The sequence below is a fragment of the Artemia franciscana genome, chromosome 3 (assembly GCF_032884065.1).
Source record: "Artemia franciscana chromosome 3, ASM3288406v1, whole genome shotgun sequence".
Classification (NCBI taxonomy): domain Eukaryota; kingdom Metazoa; phylum Arthropoda; class Branchiopoda; order Anostraca; family Artemiidae; genus Artemia; species Artemia franciscana.
This window is the reverse complement of record NC_088865.1, coordinates 23,089,945-23,099,795: the sequence shown is the minus strand read 5'-3', so window position 1 is coordinate 23,099,795 and position 9,851 is coordinate 23,089,945.

Below are 9,851 nucleotides of genomic sequence, written 5' to 3'. Positions count from 1 at the left end.
GGGGGGGCGCGAAGCGCCCCACCAACTAGGTGTTGGGGTGGCGCGAAGCGCCACCCCAACTTCTAGTATATATATATATATATATGTATATATATATATATATATATATATATATATATATATATATATATATATATATATATATATATATATATATATATATATATATATATATATATATATATTTAACTACGTAAAACTTGCGAATATACAACATTCTTTGCTGTCCCATTGTCTGTCCATATAAATAGATTGTCAGGTTTACCAACTCTTGAACATGCAACATAATAATTGTCCATGGGAAAAACAATTCGTATTCAGATCTATACCGCATTTTTCTAACGATTGCCCTTGAGCTTTATTGATGGTGATTGCTAATCGAACATTCCCTGTGTCCCCGTCATCATTTATTTATCCCCCTGTGCCCCCGGCGTCCCCGTTGTAGTTGTGTCCCTGTGTCCTGGTCGTCATTTATATTTTCTTTGTCCCGGTCGTCGTTTGTGTCCCGGTATCCCAGTCTGTAATTTCTCTTCGAGTGTCCCGGTCGGCATTTATATTCCCTCTGTCCCGGTCGTCATTTGTGTCCCGATGTCCCGGTCCGTAATTTCTCTTTGAGTGTCCCGGTCGTCATTTATTTTCGCCTTTGTCCCGGTCGTCATTTGTGTCCCGGTGTCCCGGTCTGTAGTGTCATCTTATAATGAGGTCATATACAAAGCCTTATATACTTATACTGACGTCAAATGCAAACCCACAAACAAACAAACATGCATATATACAACTTATTTTTATATATATAGATACAGTTTCCTTTTTATAAATTTTTTTTTCAGTTTTTTCTTTTCTTAGTTTTTTTCTTTTTTAGTTTTCTTTTTTTTAGTTTCTTGTTTTTATTGATTTGTTTTCTTCAATTTGTCAATGTTCATTCTAAGATTGACACTTGGAAAAATCTTTACGTGCCAAGCATGCTAGAGCTCCAACAACTTATAATAAACCTCAACATTTTGGGTATCTGTTTTAAGGTTTTCGAATTACTTTAATCTATTGTCAAAATATATTGAAATATTTGTACAATTCCCAGTTTTTTTTTGTTTTTTAGCTTTTTTTAGTTTTTTTCTTTTTAGTTTTTTACCTTTTTTTATTTTTTTACGTTTTTTCTTTTTAGGTTTTTTCTTTTTTTAATTTTTTTTATATTTTAGTTTTTATTGAGTTTTTTTTTTCTTTTTAGTTTTTTTTTAGTTTTTTACCTTTTTTCTTTTTTCAGTTTTCTTTTTCTTCTTTATTTTTCAGCGTCACTATGTTATACTAAAATTTCTCTTTGAATTAACTATTTGAGCAGCTTACTCAGCGGTTTCTTCTGTCATTTTAAGATCTATACTAAAAATTCCTCTTCACGTGCCAAGCTTGCTAAAGCTCAACAATTTATAATAAACCTCAAAGTTTTAAGTATCTGTTTTAAGGTTTTCGAATTACTTTAATCTATTGTCAAAATATTTCGAAATATTTATTCAATTCCCAGATTTTACATTTTAGTTTGTTTTCTTTTTCTTCTTTATTTTTCAGACGTCATATGCAAACCCTCAACACAAAAATACATACAACTTATTTTTATATATATAGAAGATATAATCTGGCGTAACAGACATAGTGTAACAGACATAACACACAAACAACTTATTTTTATATATATACTAGCTGTTGGGGTGGCGCTTCGCGCCACCCCAACACCTAGTTGGTGGGGGGCGCTTCGCGCCCCCCCCAAGCCCCCCGCGCGCGTAAGTCGTTACGCGCCATATTAGTTACGCGCCATTGTAGTTGTGTCCCTATGTCCCACCTGTGAATATAGATATATATATATATATATATATATATATATATATATATATATATATATATATATATATATATATATATATATATATATATATATATATATATATATATATATATATATATATATATATATATATATATATGTTTTTAACTACGTAAAACTTGCGAATATACAACATTCTTTGCTGTCCCATTGTCTGTGCATATAAATAGATTGTCAGGTTTACCGACTCTTGAACATGCAACATATAATGGTCCATGGGAAAACAATCCGTATTCAGATCTATACCTCATGATTCTAATGATTGCCCTTGAGCTTTGTTGATGGTGATTGCTAATCGACCATTCCCTGAGTCGCCATCGTCATTTATATATCCCCCTGTGCACCCCGGCGTCCCCTTTGTAGTTATGTCCCTGTGTCCCGGTCGTCATTTATATTCCCTGTGTCCCGGTCGTCATTTGTGTCCCGGTGTTCCAGTCTGTGATTTCTCTTTGAGTGTCCCGGGCGTCATTTATATTCCTTGTGTCCCGGTCGTCATTTATATCCCCCTGTGCCCCCCGGGCGTCCCCCATTGTAGTTGTGTCCCTGTGTCTCGGTCGTCATTTATATTCCCTGTGTCCCGGTCGTCATTTGTATCCCGGTGTCCCGGTCTGTATATACATTCGTTTTTAGTTTTGTTTTTCTCCTTTATTTTTTTCCTTTTTTCTTTTTTTTCTTTTTTAGTTTATTTAGATTTTTAGATTTTTTAGTTTTTTTATTAGTTTTTAGTTTTTTTGTAGTTTTTTACCATTTTTTTAGTTTTTTTAGTTTTTTTTTTACTTATGTCCTGGTCGTCATTTATACTCCCTGTGTCCCGGTCGTCATTTGTGTCTCGGTGCTTTGTTGATTGCTAATTTATATTATATTTATATTTATATTTTTTATATTTATTAATATTTTTTTAGTTTTCTTTTTCTCTTATTTTTCAGTTTTTTTCCTTTTTTTTAGTTTTTTCTTTTTTAGTTTTTAGTTTTTTTTTGTTTTTTACCTTTTTTTAGTTTTTTAGTTTTTTTAGTTTTTTAGCTTTTTTAGTTTTTTTTATTAGTTTTTAGTTTTTTTTTAGTTTTTGCCTTTTTTCAGTTTTTTCAGTTTTTTTTTACTTTTTAGTTTTTTACCTTTTTTTAGTTTTTTTTTAGTTTTTTAGCTTTTTTAGTTTTTTTCTTTTTAGTTTTTTTTGTAGTTTTTACCTTTTTTAGTTTTTTTTCTTCTTTTGTATTAGTGTGAAATAATTCAGACGTCATATGCGGACAAACACGACGTCACTCGACAGACAGACAGACAGAAATAACCCACAAACAACTTATTTTTATATATATTTATTCATATTTTTTTAGTTTTCTTTTTCTCTTTTATTTTTCAGTTTTTTCCTTTTTTTTTGTTTTTTTCTTTTTTAGTTTTTAGTTTTTTTTAGTTTTTTACCTTTTTTTAGTTTTTTTTAGTTTTTTTTAGTTTTTTTAGCTTTTTTTAGTTTTTTTATTAGTTTTTATTTTTTTTGTAGTTTTTGCCTTTTTTTATTTTTTTCAGTTTTTTTTTAGTTATTAGATTTTTACCTTTTTTTAGTTTTTTTTTAGTTTTTTAACTTTTTTAGTTTTTTTTTTCTTTTTAGTTTTTTTGTAGTTTTTACCTTTTTTAGTTTTTTTCTTCTTTTGTATTAGTGTGAAATAATTCAGACGTCATATGCGAACAAACATGACGTCACCTGATCCACAGATCCACAGATCCACACACAGACAACTTATTTTTATATATATAGATAGAAGATTATTTTGCTTTTATTTCGATATATATTGCTTTTACGGGATAAGCTTTTCAGATCAACATATACATAAAAAAGAGGGAAAATGAAGAAACATTTTAAAATTGTTTTAACCTGCTCGTGCCAATGAAGCATTAGAAAATGATGAAATTACTGATTTATCATTGCTTGAAAATCTACGAAGTTTCGATATTCTAAGATTCTGCTGATATAATCGATCTTCAGCAACATTCGCTTATTTCAATCAAGGCCCTACCTAGTTATTTATTTTAAAGAGGATATGCGGTAAACTGATTTCAGACCAGTTTAAAAGTATGTACCAAATTGGATGTGGCCTGTTTCAACTTGAAGCAAAGACACTACCATATGCCACCCAGTTTAGAGAAGTTAAACATCCCAAACTCACCCCTAAGCTTGATTTTGAGACAAGAGTTAAGAATCTAAGAGTACCTGGCATGTCGTTTTGTACAGTCGAACAAAAAAAAGATATCAAGAAATAAGTATTCTTCATAGTCACCCCTCTTAAATTCAAGTAAATTCATAATTTTATGAATAACTAGATGGGTCCCGGCGGCTTCGCCGTCGGGCCCCAGCAGAGCACGCCACAGGCTTCTATATATGGATTCTCATTGTCCCTTGTGTTCTAACCACAGAAAGTGCTGGGGTCCGGCGGCTTCCCCGCCGGGCCCCATCATGGCACGCGGCAGGCTTCTATATATGGATTCTCATTGTCCCTTGTGTTCTAACCACAGACAGTGCTGGGTCCCGGCGGCTTTGCCACTGGTCCCCGCGGGCCCAAGCATGGCACGCGACAGGCTTCTATACATGGATTCTCATTGTCACTTGTGTTCTGGGTCCCGGCAACGCTATGTCATTTTTGGATCGAATTGATGACGTAAATTGGTTTAGTTTTCTGTTTTAAGGTTTTCGAATTGCTTCAATCCATTGTCAAAATATATAGAAATATTTGTGCAATCACCAGTTTTTTACATTTTTAAGCAATCTATCTATATAAAAATAAGTTGTTTGTCTGTCTGTCGACTGACGTCATGTTTGTGTGTCGACTGACGTCATGTTTGTTGACTGACGTCATTATAAGGATTGAGCTGTATGTCGTCATGAAGTTGTTTGTCGTCTGACGTCATGTTTGTCGACTAACGAAACTACAAACCGGGACACCGGGACACAAATGACGTGTTATGTCTGTCATAACGTAATTGAGGCAACAATCTTGACAGGGCCTTTTGAGGGTGAGGCTTTTCTTATTCCACGCATTCTCATGATTCCAATGGATCTGCCTTTTCAAACTAAAAGATTGCAATTCCCAATTTGATTAGCATATTTAGTTTTCAGTCCAGAACCACTAAAGCTATTATGTAAATATCAAAAATATTTATGTTGTCTGAGCAATAATTTTAGTTTTTATTTCAAAATAGAAAATTACCTGACAATTTTAGAATTATATCTATCTATATATATAAAATAAGTTGTCTGTCTGTGGATCAGGTGACGTCATGTTTTCTGTGTCGACTGGCGTCATGAAGTTAGTTGTCGTCATTTTTGCTATGACGGTGACGTCATTAAAGATATTTAAGACATATATGTTCACGTAGAAATCTATTAATGTTTAAGTTTAAAATGACTGATGAACTTACAATGGCAAAAGCCGATGAAGATGCTCAAAGAGTCTATGCCAAAAAACTTGCTGCGGAATCAAAAGAACAGCAAGGAAACAGGCTTGAGGCTAAAGAACGCAAAACCGCGCAGTTAGATGAAGATCTACCTGGACAGCGAGAGTCAAAACATATCAAAACTGAAAATGATAGTGATGATGATTGGGTTTGGGATCTTGACTTGGATAAGGTCATCAATGCCTACCATATTTTAGTTAAAAAAACAAAGGTTTGGCGATATGTATTTCATAGTGAAGCTGAAAAATAAAGAAGAAAAAGAAAACTGAAAAAGAAAAAATGTAAAAAACTAAAAAATACTAAAAAGAAAAAAACACTCAAAGAGAAATTACAGACCGGGACACAAATGACGACCGGGACAGAGGGAATATAAATAACGACCGGGACACTCAAGGAGAAATTACAGACTGGGATACCGGGACACAAATGACGACCGGGACACAGGCAATATAAATGACGACCAGGACAACAATGGCAACACCCGAGGAAGCTGCTCAAAACGAATGTATTCGCGCCGAAGTAGCTGAGTTGGTAAAGCGTTATGTTTCAGGTTCTAGGTCCGAGAGGCTCCAGGTTTGAACCTTGGCTTTAGCATTAATACAAAAGAAGAAAAAAACTAAAAAAGGTAAAAACTACAAAAAAACTAAAAAGAAAATATATATATATATTTATATATATCATCTTTTCCACAAAAATAATAATTTAGTACTTCTGCTTAAAAACAGCAATCGAATTGATGCCTCCTGATACGCAACTATCAACAAAGTGGCAATCGTTGTGGTCGGTGATCAGTTCTTACCTCGAGATGATATTCTTTATAGGCGAAACAATCAGTTGACAAGAATTGCTTAAACTCATCGATGCTACGATGCCCTACAATATCCTGACGAATATAAATGACGCCCGGGACACTCAAATAGAAATCACAGACTGGGACACCGGGACACAAATGACGACGGGGACACAGGGAATATAAATGACGACCCGGACACAGGGACACAACTACAACGGGGACGCCGGGGGGCACAGGGGGATATATAAATGACGACGGCAATGGGAGCGCTTCAGTCATTTTACAATTAGAAATTTCTCTTTCAACGGTCTTCTTACAATTAAAAATTTGTCTTTGAACGATATTCTTAAATACCTGTGTCCTGGTCGTCATTTATATTGCCTCTGTCCCGGTCGTCATTTGTGTCCCGGTATCCCAGTTTGTAATTTCTCCTTGAGTGTCCCGGTCGTTATTTATATTCCCTCTGTCCCGGTCGTCATTTGTGTCCCGGTCTGTAATTTCTCTTTGAGTAGTTTTTCTTTTTAGTATTTTTTAGTTTTTCACATTTTTTCTTTTTTCAGTTTTCTTTTTCTTCTTTATTTTTCAGCTTCACTATGAAATACATATCGCCGAACCTTTGTTTTTTTAACTAAAATCTGGTAGGCATTGATGACCTTATCCAAGTCAAGACCCCAAACCCAATCATCATCGCTATCATTTTCAGTTTTGATATGTTTTGACTCTCGCTGTCCAGGTGGATCTTCATCTAACTGCGCGGTTTTGCGTTCTTTAGCCTCAAGCCTGTTTCCTTGCTGTTCTTTTGATTCCTCGGCACGCTTTCTTTTCTGACTTTCTCTATCAGCAGCAAGTTTTTTGGCATAGACTCTTTGAGCATCTTCATCGGCTTTTGCCACTGTAAGTTCATCAGTCATTTTAAACTTAAACATTAATAGTTTTCTACGTGAACATATATGTCTTAAATATCTTTAATGACGTCACCGTCATAGCAAAAATGACGACAACTAACTTCATGACGCCAGTCGACACAGAAACATGACGTCACCTGATCCACAGACAGATAACTTGTTTTTATATATATAGATAGATATAATTCTAAAATTGTCAGGTAATTTTCTATTTTGAAATAAAAACTAAAATTTATTGCTCAGACAACATAAATATTTTTGATATTTACATAATAGCTTTAGTGGTTCTGGACTGAAAACTAAATATGCTAATCAAATTGGGAATTGCAATCTTTTAGGTTGAAAAGGCAGATCCATTGGAATCATGAGAATGCGTGGAATAAGAAAAGCCTCACCCTCAAAAGGCCCTGTCAAGATTGTTGCCTCTATTACGTTATAACAGACATAACACGTCATTTGTGTCCCGGTGTCCCGGTCTGTAGTTTCGTTAGTCGACAAACATGACGTCAGACGACAAACAACTTCATGACGACATACAGCTCAATCCTTATAATGACGTCAGTCGTCAAACATGACGTCAGTCGACACACAAACACGACGTCAGTCAACAGACAGACAAACAACTTATTTTTATATATATATATATATATATATATATATATATATATATATATATATATATATATATATATATATATATATATATATATATATATATATATATATATATATATATATATATATATATATATATATATATATATATATATAAGGCTAAAGAACGCAAAACCGCGCAGTTAGATGAAGATCCACCTGGACAGCGAGAGTCAAAACATATCAAAACTGAAAATGATAGCGATGATGATCGGGTTTGGGATTTTGACTTGGATAAGGTCATCAATGTCTACCAGATTTTAGTTAAAAAAAACGAAGGTTCGGCGATATGTATTTCATAGTGAAGCTGAAAAATAAAGAAGAAAAAGAAAACTGAAAAAAGAAAAAATGTAAAAAACATCACGACCGGGACACAGGGAATACAAATGACGACCAGGACACGCTGAAAAATAAAGAAGAAAAAGAAAACTGAAAAAAGAAAAAATGTAAAAAACTAAAAAATACTAAAAAGAAAAAACACTCAAAGAGAAATTACAGACCGGGACGCAAATGACGACCGGGACAGAGGGAATATAAATAACGACCGGGACACTCAAAGAGAAATTACAGACTGGGATACCGGGACACAAATGACGACCGGGACACAGGGAATATAAATGACTACCAGGACACAGGTATTTAAGAAAATCGTTCAAAGACAAATTTTTAATTGTAAGAAGACCGTTGAAAGAGAAATTTCGTATTGTAAAATGACTGAAGAACCTACAATGGCAACACCCGAGGAAGCTGCTCAAAACGAATGTATTCAAGCCGAAGTAGCTGAGTTGGTAAAGCGTTATGTTTCAGGTTCTAGGTCCGAGAGGCTCTAGGTTTGAACCTTGGCTTTAGCATTAATACAAAAGAAGAAAAAAACTAAAAAAGGTAAAAACTACAAAAAAACTAAAAAGATATATATATATATATATATATATATATATATATATATATATATATATATATATATATATATATATATATATATATATATATATATATATATATATATATATATATATATATATATATATATATATATATATATATATATATATATATATATATATATATGTATATATATATATATATATAAAAATAAGTTGTCTGTCTGTGTAACGATGACTCTGGTCAAACATTTTCAGATCAATTGCAGGCAATTGGAAACGGAAAGCTCCCAGTAGTGGGAAAGCCAAGAATGTTGTATATTCGCAATTTTTACGTAGTTTGAAACACATATATAAATCTATCTATATTCACAGGTGGGACACAGGGACACAACTACAATGGCGCGTAACTAATATGGCGCGTAACGACTTACGCGCGTGGGGGGGCTTGGGGGGGCGCGAAGCGCCCCACTAACTAGGTGTTGGGGTGGCGCGAAGCGCCACCCCAACAGCTAGTATAATAATAATTTCTTTTTAACGTTAATTGGCACTTTGACAAATTTTCTTTAAGCAGCAAGCATTCTAAACTTCAACAATTTCTACTAAACTTCAAACTTCTGGTTTTCTGTTTTCTGGGTTCCGGCGGCAAGAACTAATAGGAAACTGCAAACGAATTTGAATGAAAAGTTGTATAGTAAGAAGTAATAATTTATTTTCATTGAATAGATAGCATCAATAGATCGAGCATTGATTTAACAATTGAATAGATAGCATCAATAGATCGAGCATTGATTTAACAATTGATTAAATTGACTTAATAGTTACAAATTTGCATATCTTCTTTCCTGATAGGAGAAAGTCTTCACGGATAAACTTTCTGTGTCAAGAAGCCCAATCAAAAGTTGCCCTTCTACCCACCAATCTGTGAAAAAGAATTCCTCTGGAAATGAAAAAGTTGAAAGTAAATCCCAAGTTAATTTCAACAGGGATGGTGAAAAAATGGACAAACCTGTTCCTAGTTTATGGACTATATCAACTCTGCCTGATTTCATACCGATATCTTCGAGTACTCCAATGAATCTTTCTGTTAAAAGAAAAAGAAGAAGGAAGTCTCTTGATTCTCCTATGCATAAAGACAAGAAGAAATTAAAAGGAAGCCCAGTTGCCAACAACTTAGGAAGTCATTTGTTACTATCTCCTGTTGGTGCCTCTAGGACGCGAAAACGGAAAATGGTGTGCCAGGGAAAGACTAATGAAAGTGATATTGAAGCTATCGAAATATTGGGTGATGACGGGAATCT